Source organism: Cicer arietinum, chromosome 1, assembly GCF_000331145.2.
Source record: "Cicer arietinum cultivar CDC Frontier isolate Library 1 chromosome 1, Cicar.CDCFrontier_v2.0, whole genome shotgun sequence".
Classification (NCBI taxonomy): domain Eukaryota; kingdom Viridiplantae; phylum Streptophyta; class Magnoliopsida; order Fabales; family Fabaceae; genus Cicer; species Cicer arietinum.
Genome location: NC_021160.2, coordinates 34,332,034 through 34,350,278, shown reverse-complemented (window position 1 = coordinate 34,350,278; position 18,245 = coordinate 34,332,034).

Below are 18,245 nucleotides of genomic sequence, written 5' to 3'. Positions count from 1 at the left end.
TATATATATATATTATAAAAATAGTTTAATGAACATAACATACAAAATTAGAAAATATTTAATATATAAGGCTAAATTTCAAAATAAAATTTAATTTAATTAATTTATTAGCTCTTTAATTTATCTTTAAATTATGTATTTGATAATATGTATATCAAATATTCAATAAGGTCAAACCAAACATAAAAATAAGGCTATAATAAATAATTATTCAGATTTAGACCTTAATCTTTTTTCTATTAAACATAATTTGGCTTTGTAAAATCATAGTTCAGCCGAAATTATTTCAATCACTAACCGAAATTATTTCAATCACTAACCGAAATTATTTCAATCACTAATCTTAGATATTATTAAGACTAATATGCCTAACATGTTTGGATACAAATAATATTTTGTTCATGAATTATTCTATTCCACTTTGCCACAGCAAAATATAAAATATATATATAATTAATATCACGACTTTCGCGTTTATTCCTTATATAAATTTTGGCCTTTATTTTTCTTTTACAACAACTAAATATTTCGACTAAAAAAAATAAGAATAAAGATATAAATTAAATTAAATTTATATAGGACTAAATTTAAACAGTAATGTTATAATTTTTTAGGCATAATTGCTCCTGCGGTCTTTTAATTTAATTTCAGATAATATTTCGATCATTTATCTTCTTTTTTTTTCCTTCTAATTTGGTCCTTTATTTAATTCTAAGTAAACAATTTGATCTTTTATGTTTTAAAATGTTAACAATGTTATTCTTTTTTTACAAAAAAATCATCAAAATTATCAAAATTTTAAAATAAAATTCATAAAATTAATTATCATCTTTAATATAATGCAAATTTTATCAAATTTATAACTCAAATCTTCAAATAAACTCATATTTTCATTCTTTATATTTTTGAATTTTATAATAAAATTAAATAAAGAATCAAATCGAGAAAAAAAAAACTAAAGTGTTATCTGAAATTAAGTTAAGAAACAGTAAAAATAATTGTATTTTTTTTTAATATAAAAAAAATAAATATATTAAAGAAACATTCACAAGAAGTGCTTACAACAATTATAATAAAATTTACAATTTTTCTATGAATACTGTATGGATCAATTTGTCATAGTACATTGTATAGAAATTATGGGGAATACTTTCTTCTTTGAAATACTTGTTAATCAGTGAGTCAAGACAGGATGTTTCACACAAAATGCAATCTACCAAATTGTAATGCAAATTTGGTTTAGCCAAGTCAAGAGAGAAGAAAGAAAAGAGAGGCAAGAATTAAGAAAAAAAAAGGACTTTGCATAATTCTGTAGGTATAATTGACTACTCTAAAAAGATGGGTGGGACCCTTAAAGAGAAGAACCAAAATGAAGTAATAGAGTCTCAAATTATGGAAGGGTTTGAGCATGCCATGCCCCATTATTTTTAAGCAAAAATTTGGCTGTTCCCCACTTTAAAATCATCCTCATGACTTATAATGGGGTATTACCGGACAGAGTCAGGTCCATTCATTATTCCTCTTGTTTGTCTTTGTGAGGGCTCCACGTGAGGGTTAAGATATTGTGTTTGTTTTTGCATCAAGACACTGTTTTCAAAGCTGGGATATATTTATGGTTTTTTTCACAATTTTGTAAGCTGTTAATTACTTTTAAATATAATTGTTTTAAAACATAATAAGAAAGAGTTAAATTTAAAACAATTCTTCTGTAAACGGAAGAATTTAAACACAATATTTGAACCTATTCAAAAATATATATTTTTAATTATTTTAATATTATATATTATTTAATTTATTTATTTTTTTACTTTTTTTTATATGTGTATGTTTAAATAAAGTGTTCAAATTTTGTGACCAAATTATTATTAAATTCATTGTTTAGATGACAGCTGTGTGAGATATAATTTGGAGTGTGTAAAATCATATAAAGGTTTATTGGTACTGAAGATGTAAAATCATATGATTAATATTGACTATTAGTTATATAATTAATGATTGATATAAATTAATATAATGTAATATAATCAATGATTAATATTAATTGATAATATAAAATTTAGGTATAAATATGTTTTTGGTCTTTGTTGTAAATATGTTTCGTTTTAATTTTAGTCTTTGTAATTTTTTTTGTTTGATTTATATTTTGCAAAATCTAAGAAGATTTAAAAAAGTCATTTATGAATCTTTTGTAAAAATATGGTGACATGGATAATTTTGGATGAAGTGTCACATAGTGACCGTGTAATTGTTGTTGACTAGACAATATTTAATATTTAAAATTAAAATTCATTATATTAACTCATTTAATCATTTAATTAAAAACTTAAAACTAATTAATCAATTAATTAATTAATAAGCCAAGTAAATAATAAAAACTCAATAACCTTCATCCCCAAGTTTTTTAATAAAAACTCAACAACCTTCATTTTCAACCCTAATATCTTCATCTTCAAATCACAAACTCTCATATCTGATCCAAATTAAACCCTTAAAATTCTAATATCTCATTTTTCTTACACCACACCTATAATTCTAACTAAATATGCACTATATCGGTTTTGGAAGGGGGTTGGGGTTCGCAACCAAATCTATGCGAATAGTCAAAATATTGACCAATCCAAATTATACAAACCCTTACACGAAAAATTAAAATTAACAAAAAAAACCGAAAGAAATTTTAGGAGGAAAATTGCAGCCATTGTGATGAAAAAGAGAAAAGAATAAAAAAGACTAAGACCATAATAGGAGACCATAGCCAAAGCACAAGAAGACGAACATGTCCATAATAGGTGTGGTGTAAGAAAAATGAGAGATTAAAACTTTTAGGATTTGGATCAGATATGAGAATTTGTGATTTGAAGATGAAGAAATTAAGGTTGAAGGAGGTGGTAGAAGTTTTTCTTTAATTTCAAAAATCAAAATAATTTCATGAGAATGGTTTCTTTAAAGGGTTAGGCCGACGAGCGAATTCCTTTAGAGTAATATTTATGCAATTTATAAGAGAAAATATTTGTTTTATTCATTGAAAAATATTATGAGATATAATTTTGTTTATGAGAAAAATAAAAATAATTTGTATATCTTGAGAAGATTTAGTCAACAAACAACTTAATTTCTGATATGAATATTAAGTAGGTTGGGTCCATTAGTGAATATTCATTTATTTGTGCGTTATAAATATAACTCATATTATATTAGAAAATACATAAAAAAAAGAGTAATATTATTAGTTGTCTCTTCTTATCTTTTCTCTCTCTTCCTCTCCCTCATATTTCTTGCTCTTGATTTAATTAGTTTCATAACACGTTATCACCACAAAACTCTAACAAAAGTAAGTCTAATTAATGTATATTTCATAATTTTTCATGTTAATCTTTTGCATATATATCATGTTTATCTACTCCCTATGAATTCCGAAAGAATTAAATATTAATGTATTTCTAAAGAATTGTACAATATATATTGTCTAGATCTATTATATAGTACTTCTAAAAAAACTTTAAAAAAATAAATATTTATTCTCTATGAATTAAGGAAGAATTTAATATTCAAGCATCCTTGAAGAATTGCACAAATAGTTATGTTATATATTTTTTAATTCTATTATATAGTTTTTGAAGAACTTAAAAAAAAATATTTATTCTCTATGAATTTCGGAAGAAATTAATATTCATGCGTCCTTGAAGGATTGCACAAAGAATTATTTTATAAATTGTTTTGATCTATTATATAGTTATTGAAGAACTTAAAAAATTCAATATTTTATTCTCTATGAATTCCAAAAAGAATTCAATATTGATTCATCCCTAAAGGATTGCACAAAGAATTATTTTATATATTATTTAGATCTATTATATACTTCTCGAAAAACATTAAAAAAAAAATCAATATTTATTCTCTATGAATTCTGGAAAAAAATCAATATTCATGCATCTTTGAACAATTGCACAAATAATTGTTTTATACTTGTATATTATTTAGGTCTATTATTGTTAGTGCAAAAATGATTTTAGCTACAATCCTTTTATTGATATTTTGATGATAACAAAAACAAATAAAGAATAATCATCCCCTAATTATATTTTCTAAGTGTGTAGATTAAGTTAGAAGACAAAGAGTATTATTAATGACTATCTATTTTAAGGTAGCATAAATTACAAGTAAATTAGAGACAATAATCTAAGTGTTTTATAAACACAAAGAATACTATCTCCTAATATACAAGTAATTGTGTCTACTAATAGAGCAAGTTGTAATATTGCAAGTATTACATTATGTAGTTCAAAGTGTGTTACAAAGTATGCATTTTGATATAAGCCATATCCTCTGGTGATTGGAACAAGACGAAGGAACAAAAAAACTTCGCTTCACTTCATTTTTCTAAGTCTGATGCAAGTGCTCTGACACGTTCCTCAAGTGGCGCGAGCAACGCTTTATGTTCATTGACTTCGAAAATGCAAGAAATACTCTAGTTCTAGTGACTCTGGAAATACATGATATGTTATGTTTCAGTTGTCTCTTTTGAATGAAGCTATGCTCTACTCGTCTGCCTCTAATATGATTGACAAAACAAGTGATTATTTGCCTCTGATAATCACATCATCACTTCACACATCTGATCATTTGACTCTGATTATGTTGTATGTTTTCAAGGAAGTCAATACTCTAATGAAAGTCAATGCTCCAAAGAAGACAAAGCATTTGCATATTCTCTGATGAACATCCTGAATCTGCTACTTATCTACATAGAATCACTCACGAATATATATATGTGTGTGTGTGTGTGTATTAAAGTATGATCTACCTTAAATGGTGATTGAAGATTTCAACGGTAATATTCTCAATAGATACTTCTTCTCTCTATTTAAGAAGAATTCACTCAATCCATTAAAACAGTGAGAGAGAAAATGAAAAAAGGATATGTGTTAAGAAGATAACATTAAAAAGTCAAAGTCAAAAGAAAATAATGAATGAAATATACTCTTAATAGAGAGTTATTAGAATTAATGTACATCAGTCAAAGGGTTCTCATATACTTGATTTGTAATATCCTCTCAATGAGAGTTAGAATCTTAGAAACAAACTTTGTGTCAATTCAGACATAAACTAGAACTGATCTAAATCAGTCTAATAGTGACAACAACCCTCTCAAACATAAGAGGTACCTGAAAAGGTACAACGACTCTCATGAACATCAACGACTGGATGCCAGAAATTTAAAGAAGGTTTTGACAACGACAACTTGGAGAGGCTAGAGAAAAATACTCAAAGTCTGAAGAGACAGAGAAAATAATACTTGTATGCTATTTATGGAAATAGTGGATTAAGTCATTGACTGTACTGAAGCAAAATCTCCCAGTAAAGGGAGGACTAGATGTAGCAAAAGTTTATTGTGCGCTAGTATAAAAATATGTGTCTCCTTTATCTTCTTCTATTTCGCGTCTTAGTTATTTATGTTTCAACCTTACTATGTCTAAATTTTTTTTATAAAAGTAAGTTGAATGTTTGAATAAAGAACAATTTTTGTAAGAATTAGCTTTTAGAAAATGGAAAACACAATTCAAACCCCTCATTTATTGTGTTTTCCAGCACTTTCAATTATATAGTTCTTGAAGAACTTAAAAAAATCCAATATTTATTCTCTATGAATTTATGAAGAATTTGATATTCATGAATCATTGAAGGATTCCACAAAGAATTATTTTATATATTGTTTATATATATTATATGGCTCTTGAAGAACTTAAAAAATCTATTCTCGATGAATTCCGAAATAATTCAATATTCATGCATCTCTGAAGAATTGCACAAATAATTGTTTTATATATTGTTTAGATATGTTATGTAGTTATAAAATAACTTTAAAAAAAGGTTTTGTAATTTTCATATCTTTCCGTGTTTTATAATTATTATATCTTTATTTAGTTTATAATTATTTGTTATATAGTTCTTGGGCATGTGTAATTAGCATATCTCTTGATTTGTTTATTCTTGTTAAACTTTGGAATAATTTAACAATGAATCATCCCTAATAGATTATAAAAGTGTGATTTACTTGCATCATCGTACATGATAGCATGTTAAATAGTTCTTGAAGAATTGATAATTTGATAATCAAGCATCCCTGAATTATTGCTCAATTGTTTTTTATCATTGTTTATTACAATCATATAGATATAGTTTCTAAAGAACTAAAATTTAAAATTAAAGCATCTCTGAAAGAATTTTCAAAGAATGAATTGTTCTTGATAATTGTTTGATGAATTTTTCTTGGCCATTGTTGAGAAGTTTGGTATAATTCTCGAATAACTAATAACTCAAAATCAAGCACTCGGGTAGGATCCAACAAAGTGTAATTTTCTTGGACAACGTTTAAAAAGATTTGTGATTGAGTTCTTGAAGAACTAAATTATTAGAACATGATTGAAGTCTTTTCTATCTATTTGATCTTAATATTAATTAATTTTATGAGAAAGGAAAATAAAAGACAATATGTATATTTCTATATCAGTCGAATATGCTCTTCGAGTAGCAAAATTGAAAGACTACTTTCAAGAATATTTAGAAAGATTGCTCACAAATTTTAATTGAACAAAAGATAAATTATTGATTAAAAATGTGAAAGATCACATGATTGATTGAACTATATTCCATGAGTTAATGGTTCATGCTATTTTTGTATAACCATTATTGTGATTATGGTAATTGATATAGTAGAGATTTTTATTTATGTTGTATGATGAATTAGATGTGAAGGTGATAAAAAATAATAATTCCACGAGTATGATTTGTGGTTATGGTATTTATTACTGCAAATAGTGGTGTATTGTTTTTCTTATCAATACAATGATGAAGTAACTCATATGAATGATAGATAAGTTTAACTCCTATCAATATAACTTCTTTTCCTAAATGTTTGGAATTCAAGATAACTTTTTATTTAGAGAAATAATAAGAAGAATCATATCATTTTTGGAATAAATCATACCAAACAAATTATGAATATAAGCATTTTAAGAATATTTTGTATATATATTCTAATATTATATTCTTGTTATGCGTGCTCGGAAATTTCGTATGTAATCTAAAAATATTTGGTGCTAATTAAATTTGAGATTTGTATATTATTTTTAAATTATATATTCTCAATATTTGAGTCAAAAAATATTTTTTGGGAATTTGTTGTAGTAACACTTTAAAATATGTTTTATTAAAATATTTTTTTTACTTGTGGGATTTGAAATTATTTTATGAAATCTATAAATATATGGTTGTATTTAAATTGTATTATCCTTGTATTAAATATTTGTCTCATAATCATACATGTGAGCTATGGCTATGAGTAATAATATGTGTGTTATTGTTGAAATCTTGTTAATGTTATTATTTTAAACCATTATTTTGTTTTTGTTGGATATGAGTTAGTTTCAAATTTTTATTATGAAATTTATTTTATTTTAGAATATTTCTATTATATATTTTTATTTGAAAACAAAGTTTTACAAAGATATGATGGTTTATTATTGATTCAAAATGATTAGAATAATTGAAACAATATCCTTATAAAGTTTAAGTTTACAAATCATATTAAAGTTTGTTGTTGGCAAGATTGATTGGGTATGTATTGAAGAGCCAAATATTTCATCAATCTAATAACGTTTATGAATTACTAGTTCATAAAGGAAGTTGATAATTTGAGAAAATGAGTCCCTCAAATTTCTAGATTATATATAAGATGATATTTGTGAGTCAATACATCAATCATAATTATGTGGATCAGTTAGATATTTTATGACTTAAATTGATGCATCAATGAAATCGTCTAGTGTATGTTTATTTCAACTCACAACCAAAAGTTTGTGAGATTGTTTTCTCAACTAATTTGACTATAAGCTCATTTTTAAATTTTACTAAAAGCATTTAACAAGTATTGTATGTCAATTGAAATTGATATTGAGAAAATATATTTGATATGAATCTCCATCTATTATAAAGTATCTCAAAAAAATAATTGGAGACTTGTTAACAACCCATTTTAGGCTGATTATTAATTGATAAATTAATTTTCCCGACATTAGAGGGAGATAATAAGCAGCTGAAAATGTGAACCAGAAGTTCAAATGAATTATTTGAAATATATTATTATCTTATATTGATCCTCGTATATAGCAATGTGAATCTGGAGTTCAAAACATAATTTATTTGCAAAGTTAAGCAACACAAATATCAATTGTTAATGCTCCTACTAAAATAGATATCTATGTTGGATAATATAATATTGCAAATAGTCTCAGTTGTGTCTAAAGCGTGGAAGACCAGTCGATTCCAAAGACAAAAATTCTCAAACAAGAAAAAGAGCTTAAAGGAAAGATGGTCTCGGATGACAATTCCAAAAAAATAATTTGACATTATTGATTTCAGTTCTAAAACAACTTATCACATAACTGAAACTTGTGAAAATAAAAAGTTCTAAATAAATTATGTTATGAATCGAATATGACGGAACCGAAAGGAAGTCAACATTGACAATATTTTTACATATATAAAGAGCTATATGTGATGAATGATAACAAGGATCATGAAGAAAAATTTATTATAGATTGTAAACATAAAAGTGTTTTGAAAATAGAAAGAAGCAATTGAAGTTAAATTAAGCCCGCTTTGCAAAGCGAAAGACTTTTGGACATGTAGTATGCACGTCTAAAGATGTTAAGCTAATTAGATGTGATTGATTTTTCGTGCGACAAAAATAATGAGAATAAGGAAATACATATTTATCAGATGTGTTTTCAATAATCTTTTCATATTTGATAAAAGTTAGTGGCCATCAAAAGCTCAATTTATATAAAAGATGTGTTACAACATATTTGTATGGTTCATTTTATAGTGAATATATCAAGAAACTTCTTGAAGGATTTAATTTCTATGATACATACAATTCAAACTATCGATGAGATGGCTTAATAAAAATGAGTAAGTTTGATTGTTTATAGAAATGGGTTGAGATGAATATCAAACAAAGAAAAATATTTGTTTGAGATTACAAAATGATTATTTGAAGAATATTTCTATAAATTAGGAAGCTTATATAACAAAGGTTTTAAAATGGATTATATATGAACAAGTCAAGTCAATTGTACACTTTTAATGTTGTGATGTCACCAATTATGGACAAATGTATTTTTAGAGCTCGAGGAGATGATGATTTCTACCTAGTCATAAAGTACCATATACATATCAGTGCAATCAAAGGACAATGTATCTTGCTAATTATTTATTATTAAATATTTTTTGTTCTTAATCTATTAGATATACAACATTAGAACATGGTCATATATATATATATATATATATATATTATCTTAGAGATACAAGTTATTTGTATAATTTTCCATAATGGTATAGATTACAAATGAATCTATTTGTTTATATGAGGAAGTACAACTATTTCACAAAGATCTTTGAAACAAACCACAACAACTATATCATCAAATGCCAATGAAGTTTTAGCACTATATAAGACAAGTCAATAATGTATTTTGGTTGAAGTATGTTCAACAAATACAAGAGATTTGTAGTTTTTCTTCTAGAAAAGGTTATTGGGAAGTTTCTACGGGAATAACATCACATGCAATTATTTTGAAGAAGATTATAGTAAAGAAGATAGAATGAATCCTTCTACAAGTCATTGTCCAATGAAACTTTTGAATAACAAAGTTCAAACAATTACTTAGCGACCAGTTCGTCATCTTGGAGATCATTGTCTTCATGAGTGGGAGAAAAAAAAAAAATATGTTATGTACTATTTTTTCCTTCATCATAGTTTTGTCTCATTGGTTCCTAATAAAGTTTTTAATGAGACAGTTTCTCATACAAAAGACAATGTACTCTTTTTTCTTCACTAGAGTTTTTCCATTGGTATTTTTTTTCAAGTAAGATTTTAATGAGACATATCTTCAATTAATATTTCTAGGAGAGTGTTATGAATATTAGGCCCACTAGATCCATTAGTGTATGTCAATTTACTTGTGCCTATAAATATGACTCTTATTGTAATAGAAAAATACATAATAAGAGAATAATATTATTAGTTTTCTCTTCTTCTCTTTTCTCTCTTCTCTCCTTCATCTATATTCTTCTACATCTTGCTCTTGATTTGATTAGTTTCATAACAATTTTTACCTTCTTTGCACTTTATTTGGTTTGATGAAGGAAAAATGGAGGAAAGAAAAGAAAGTCAATAGAAAAGAAAATACTATGACTATTTAATAGTTTAGTATAAAAGAAAGAGTTTTATTTATATGCTCTAGCAAGATCCCATGACAATAATCAATTTTAATATATCATCTTAATATATTTCTATAGAATTAAAATTAAAAAAAAATTATAAATAATAATAGTCTCCATCAATTAAAAAACACACCGAAAATTGGATGATCATTCAACAACATTTTGCTCTTTCTCAAACTTATCGATGTAAAAAAATATATAAGGATTCTTGCAATTTAATTTGAGAGATATAACGTGATTGATGAAATGAAATGTTTTTATTTGTTTTATTAACATTTGTTGCATAAAAATATAATTCTTGATGCAGAATGTTAAATATCAAAGGGAGAAAGTAAGGATGGTGTGTAAGGCAAGATTGGAGAGCATGGTTGCAAAACAAACGGTGATAATTTAGGGCTTTTTAATTTTTATTCAATAAAACTATATTAAGTTAATGTGTCAAAAATGTAAATTTTTATTAGATAACAGTGTAAAATGATTTTACATGATTAATGTATATAATTTAAACTCTAAGAGAAAATGAAAAAAAAAATTGTATTTATAAAATGACATAAATTTCTTTAAGTTTAGATATGATTAAAAAATTAAAATAAGTTTTTTAAACTAAAAATTTATTAAAAATAAAAGAAAAACATAAATTGCGGGACATAAACCAAACCCAATAAAAAAAGAAAAAGAAAAAAAAAACTCAAAAAGTTAACTTTCTTCTATATATTTTTTTCATTGCATTAGAAACCACCTCCATAAAAGACTATTCACCGACAGTAGAACTATGCTGCAAACTAATAGTTGATGTCTTCTCTTCGTCTGTAATTGACCTCCTATGATTTGTTTCGCTAGCATTTCTATCTTTAAAACAATGGTACAATATCTCTCAGTCATGGACAATCAAAGAATGTAGATTATCGTTACTAACAATAATGTAAGGCTTATAGTAAAATAAATTTGTATTTAAATATTTTTAATCATATTTGTACCAAAAACATATTGCTAAGCATGTTAGTCGAGGGAATTGACACACTTTAAAAATGAGAGCTGAGTGGTTTGATATGATGTAGTTATAACTAAGTGTCATAAATAATAATTGTGATAGTTTAGAATTAAATTTAAGTGAGTAATTTTTATAATTAAAAATATTTAGAGATTAATATAAAGTTGAGAGAGTATATAGTTAAGGGAAGGAAAAAATACATATTTTCCCTTCCTCAGTAAATGGAGAGAACAATAGCCCCTCCAATTCAGTCATCATTTTGTTTGAAAAGAAAAAACTTCATCTTCATCTCTAAATTCACGAAAAATATAAAGTTTTTTCTTCATTTTTTTCTAGCAATCTAAAAACTTCCAATCACGAAATCTCTCACTACTAAGTTGTTCTACTATTTGAGAGAATCATAAAAAGTTAAGGATTGCTAGATGCAAAATTTATTTCTCCTCTTTTCTCTCCCTCATCCACATGTACGTACATACATACAGGGGTAAAGGGTATTTTTTATGTTTAAGCTTCAATCTTGATTTCTTATAGTTGTCTGTTATTAGTGTTTAAGATGAAAAGGAACATTTTCAACTCTTTTAGTTTCGACAATAAAAAATCCCAAGTTTATGGAGTAAAATAAAAGATTGATCTTTACCTAAGTGTATTTATTAAAGATGTAATTGGTAGTATTAGTAACTTGAATATCAAGAAATTAATTCAAACTCTGTAATTTTTGTGTGAAGGCCAAAAACTGTGTAACTAGGTGAAAATGGATTTTCAAATGTGTTTAACTTACATAATAAATGGTTTTCAAATAAATGAGATTAAATTGACGATACAAAATTTCTCGAGAAAATTTGAATTGTTAATGTTTGAAAATTTTGTAGATATATTTGAATGAATTATTTTGGACTAAAATTATATTGATTTACTAATATTTTGAGACGGAGTGTCGAATTTTTAAGATTTAAAATTCTAACATATGAAATTGTACGGTGTTAATAAGTGAGTGATTTTAAAAAAATTATTTTTATGTAAGTCTTTGAATTGTGAAATCGATATTTGATTTCAAATATGTATCTTTCAGAAGAAAAAAATTTTAATTTTATGTTTAGATAATTAGTTTATCGAGTCTCAAAAATGATTGGAAAGTGTTGACATCAATTTAGTGATAAGAAGAACTCTGAAATATTAATTATATTGGTTTAAAAACTTTAAGAAATGGAAAAAGCAAGAAAATATTAATGGCAAAATATTTAGAAAAAGTTTATAAATACAATAGTGTTATATTGAAAATTAATTGATTATGGTTGGATTATTTAAAAAAAAATCATTGTGGGAATTTTATAAATTTTAAAGTTAGAAAAAAAAAATCCTCTTTTGATTCTTTATGATGAAGAAAATTAAATTTGGACTTGATAGAAATTTTGAATCATAGGAGTTATTGTCTTTGATGAATTTTTTGTTCAGATTATTTTGATTATAAAAGAAAAAGGTAGTAAGTATTGTAGTTATGTGGCTTACAAAGTTTTAATTTTTTATTTATGTTGGAAATGACCATTTTTTTGAGATAAAGTGATGAAAGAGCTACAAACTTTATAGAAAAGTTCTAATCTTTTGTACTATTTAAAATTTTATGTTTAAGTTACTATTTTGTATGAAAGTTTTAATAATTACCGGAAAAAAATTGTAGTTTTATGTCTAGAATTAAAAGTTTGAATCTTTGATGTTAGAGATCTAAATTTTATTCAAAGGTTTCAAGCTTGATGTTCTTAAACTTATGATTTAAAATAAGAAGTGAAAGGTTATAAGAAAAAAGTGTAAAATGTATTTGATGATGTTGTCTTTTTGTTTTAGTTTTATTAAAAAGGGTCTTGATATTTTTTTTATATAAAATGTGATTTGAAGGGCTTAAATGTTAAAAAACTTTATTTCCAAAAGTTTGTAACTTTGAAGTTCTGTAATTGTTTGTTGAAAAATCCTAAAACTTATTTATATGTGGTGAAAAGTTTGTCATGAAAACAAATTTTTTTAAAAGTGTAGGTGTTTTGAAGTTTTAAATTAGTAAGTGTGATATTTTTTTTTAGTTTGGACCAAGTGCATTCTAATTTAATGTAAATTTTTGTCTGGATGTTGTATGGAGAAAAGTAAATCCTAAATTGATTTTATAGAGTAGGCTGAATTGGTGAGGTTTGCTTAGGTCTCGGGATTTTGTTTTAATTTAATAAAATTTACTTTATTACAGGTTAAGAGGGATAAAAAAAAATTGAGACCTTGTTGATCGAAACGTGTGATAGACTTGAGTAGAATAGCTTTATTTTTTTAAGAAAACGTCGTGAGGTAAGAGCTCTTTTCCGATTTTCTAGTTTTCTCAAATGGAGGTGTAGATGTTTGAACATAAGTGTATGTATGCTTGATGTGTGTAACTCTTTGTGCTTAATCAAATTTATGCACTGTGAATAAATGTTTGTACATGACTATATGTATGTACTCATTATTGTGGATGTTGTTGAATTGTTTATACATGACTATTAGGTATATGTTAAACATGTTATTGATGAGGAGTTATGAATTTGTTATGAAATCTAGAGTATGCTTTGTAACAATTAAAGGGAAACTATTAGTGTTGGATAAGTTATTAAAGACGAGTCTTTTAAGAACTATAAAAACATGGTAATGGTATTTGAAAGTCAGAGTATACTCATGTATTTCATAATTGCGTGTGGTTTCTACAATGTTGGGTTTGTGAATGGTTTGTCAGTGGGACTACCATATCCTTGCAAGGATTATTGAGTCGTGTTTTGTTTGTGAGAGACTATACAAATCGTGATGTCATGTGATTCATGATTCACTAGTGGTCTCATGTAATTGTTGACCCACGATCCACTGCGGAGGAAGGCAATACTTCAGAATCATATTCACTAACATATATATATATATATATATATCTTCAATAATGCACATAAGTTTGTACTAAAAGGTAACAAAACTTAAAATACCGTTGTGTAACAAAACTTAAAATAAAATAAAAAAGTACTAAAAGGTTTCTTGTCCATTTTATCCTATTGTACCACACATATAATCAAGGTAATCAAAATCGATTATACATTAAATCAGTGTAGATAAAGATTCAAGATTCAAAAGTATAATCGAGATTTAATTGAGGCTGGACTGATAATAAAATATATATATATATATATATATATATATATATATATATATTTGTTATTATTGTTATCATGTTATAACTGTTAAATGTTATCTGTTAATTTCGGTTGGTGACCCTTTATCTTTTGTAGATCAGACTAAATGCCCAAGATTATGAAGGCCCGTTTAAGGAGAGTTCATGATGACGGCCAATAAGTAGCAGAGTTATGGTTTCGATTGTCAATCCAATGCGGACAACTTGTTGTAACTAGTGGAGTAGTAGTACTTAGTGGCCCTATTAAGTGTGTTATGATCAACTTAGGGGTAGTGGAGTTATCAATGTTAATAACCACGTCGATGAATTTATTTTACGGATTTTTTATAAATATTTTTTTTAAAAAAAGAAAAAATTGCAAATATTTTAAGAGAGACGTTTTTCGTAATTTATTTGAGAAATTGTTTTAAAAGAAAGTACGCTGTTAAAAATTGGGGTGTTACTAAAAAAATTGGGTATACCATACTTGAAGCCATAGCATTTGAATTGACTTCTAAATCAAAATTCAGATTTTATGGTCGTTCTCCTTTCACAATGCATCACTTCAAGAGACAACAAGACATATATATCTGAATATTAATTAGATAAATAAGAATCAAAGATATTGTGAATTATATTTTTAGGATCTTGTGTAGATTTTACCTTAGATTCTTGAAGTCTCTAGAATAATTTTTGATTTTTCAAAATCGATTGAATTTGAGTCTTAAGCTTCTTCTTGATTCTTATCAATTTTTTCCTAGTTGGAGAAAGAAAATGTGTGAATAACAGAGGTGCCTCCTAGTTCAATGCTGATGATATATCAACAAAAGGAGAGTTAACAACTTAGTGAGTACTTGATGAAGACATTAAAAAAGCTAATTTGGAGGAAAATCATATAATATTTAGAGTCAATATTTTAGTAAAACTTTGAGTTTTAGTTGTGTTTAAATTTGAATTGTAATAGCTTTGGTTTTTATTTGTGGTGTAACCCAAATATGGGCGGCATGGGTGGAAATCGGGTCGGGTTCGAGCCAAAACAGCAAAACCGACCCAATCCACGAGTGGTGTCTATTAGCCCAATCTCGTTCATTTTTTTTTTTAGTGCAAGTTAGGTGCCAGTTGTGGGTGGGTAAAAATGAGTTGTACTTGAACCTTTTTTTGTATGTTATTTAAAAATATGGAAAATAATATGGCCAATATAAGTGTGCCCTATTAAAAAAAACTGACCCAACTTGCCGATCATACATCACATTTGTTTTATATCTTCAATTTTTCTAGATCACAATGTTCAATAATATCAATCAAAGTTTTGTTGTATCATTCTTCTCAAGAACATAATGTTTGTCTTTAGCCATATAAAGTCTAAGGCTAATATTAAATCAGAAACTCATTAACAACATAAGTCACAACCACATGACAACACGACCAATACAAATTACATCCTCAAGTATAAATTACATCATGATCAACTTAATTAAAATTCAACACTAATCAAAGCAAGGGAATATTGTTGCACTATGAAGATTTACTGAGTGATTTCAGCAACATGAATATTTCTTCTTCTACACACATATAATACAAATTAGAAGAAAAAAAAGTTGCAGAACATAATAACATTAATGTTTAAATTAAAAAGAACCATTGACAATTGCATAACATAATAACATCAGTGTTTAAATTAGAAAGAATCAGTGGCAGATGTGGAACAGATTAAAATCAGTTGGTAAATATGTAAAACACATTATATATAATCAAACTCATTCAACAACAAAATTTATAGAAAATACCCCAAGAGTAGTGAGAAATTTGTTTTAGTTTTGTTATGTTCTCATAGCAGTGAGACTCTAGCATGACATCTATGTTTCAGATTTTAAACAAATAACTAAATCAAGTTTTCATATGCATTGCATACCCAAAAATTACATGGTAGCAATGTTGCAAAGATTAACTTACATAGATTTTCTTTGTCAATTTTGATCGAATGCCACAATAGAAGTTGATGCAAAGATATAGTTAGCTAGTCCAATGTCACAAAAGTATTAGTCAGATGGTTTGTAATTTATTCTATTGACAAGTTATGCAGTAAAATGACAATCAAATCAAAACTTACAAATAAGTCACCATCAGTGCAAACAATAACAATTTTCTTCAAAAAGTTGTTTGCTCCATCTTACCCAACTCATTCAACAAAATAACTTGCAAAAATAAATCATAAATAAGCCAAAACAACATTGAAATAATTTAGGAAGCCTTTTTGTTCCAAAAAAGATAAGGTTGTCTTGTTCCAAAATCCAGTATTATCTCCAAAAAAGTAGTGGTTGACTGTCTGGTTGTGCTATGACTGATGACGAGTCATGTGTGACTCCAAAAAATACAATAAAATAAAAGGCAACCTATAATAAATAACAAACGAAACATAATTAAAAACATAACTTAATTATGAAGGGACAAATTGAAATTAGACCTTTAAAAATTTAAACACAATTTGAAGGATGTGATTGAGAGGAAGGAAGTTGGTCACTACTAGCTAAGTTTCCATTTAAATCTATGATACATTAAAAAAGAGTGAATTATCATTTAAACACATATAAACATTAAAAATAACAGTGAATACAATTATTTTTAGAAAAAAAACTCATCAAATATGAAGTATTTAAATTGGTAAAAAGACGACTTCAACTTGTTTTGGGTACATATTAGAGTCTCTGCCATTTATGGATTTAGGGAGCTTCTATATACCTCTAAAACCCTACCTTTAGTGCTGAAAGCAATCTTAGAAGCAACAATAGAAACTGGTGCAGGCATGATGTCTCGTACCATTCTAGACATAATTGGATATTGACAAGCATTGTGTTGCCACCACATTAGAATTTCAAACTTTTCTACAAACTATATACATTTTTCAATTGTGTACCCCTCAAGTTCATTTTCAACATCAATTAAATCATTTTCCTTTAAGTTTTTGAAAAACATTTTCCCATTGTAAGTGTGTGTTTGTATGACCAACATCGGTTGTTTCACCAAGGGAAACAAATGCACCAACACTAGAAGATGAAGTTTTAGATGTTGTATCATAAGCATGCTTATACCATTTATACACTTTAGTAAGATTATCATTTATGCGTGTCAATAAATATTTTTTTGTTGGTTTATCACATCATTGAAGCATTACACCACATACCTTAACTTGTACCATGGATCTAAAGTAACACCAAAGTAAAGGAGTTGATTTATGTTAAATTCATTGTCCAAATATTTGATGTATTTCACCAATATTTTCTTGGCCACTAATGCTAAACAAGTGTTGAGGTCCATGGATGAAAGCTATTTGGGGGAAAAGTCGTAGCCAAACTTGTTTGTTGTGAGGTTGTTGGATCATAAAAATAATTCAAAAACTGAACAAAACACTTTCCTTTTTCCCAATCATTATTAGTGGATACGAAAGCTTCTACAATTGCCTATAACTTTCATCTTCATCTTCAAGCTTATCAAAGACTGGTTTAAATTTTACAACTGCTTCCAACATCAAATATGTTGAGTTCCACCTAGTTTGAACATCAAGACACAACAATTTATTGCTTGCAATTTCTGTAAATTCTATATATTCCTTAAACTTTGCAGTCTTCTTTGGTGAAGATCTTACAAACCTCACAACATTTCGAATGCAAAAAATTGAAGAGTCAAATTCATTCAATTCTTCAGTCACCATCAAGTTGAGTATGTGAGCACACCTCATATGAAAAAAGCCTCGTCCAACAATAGCCCATTCATGTTATATATATATATATATATATATATATA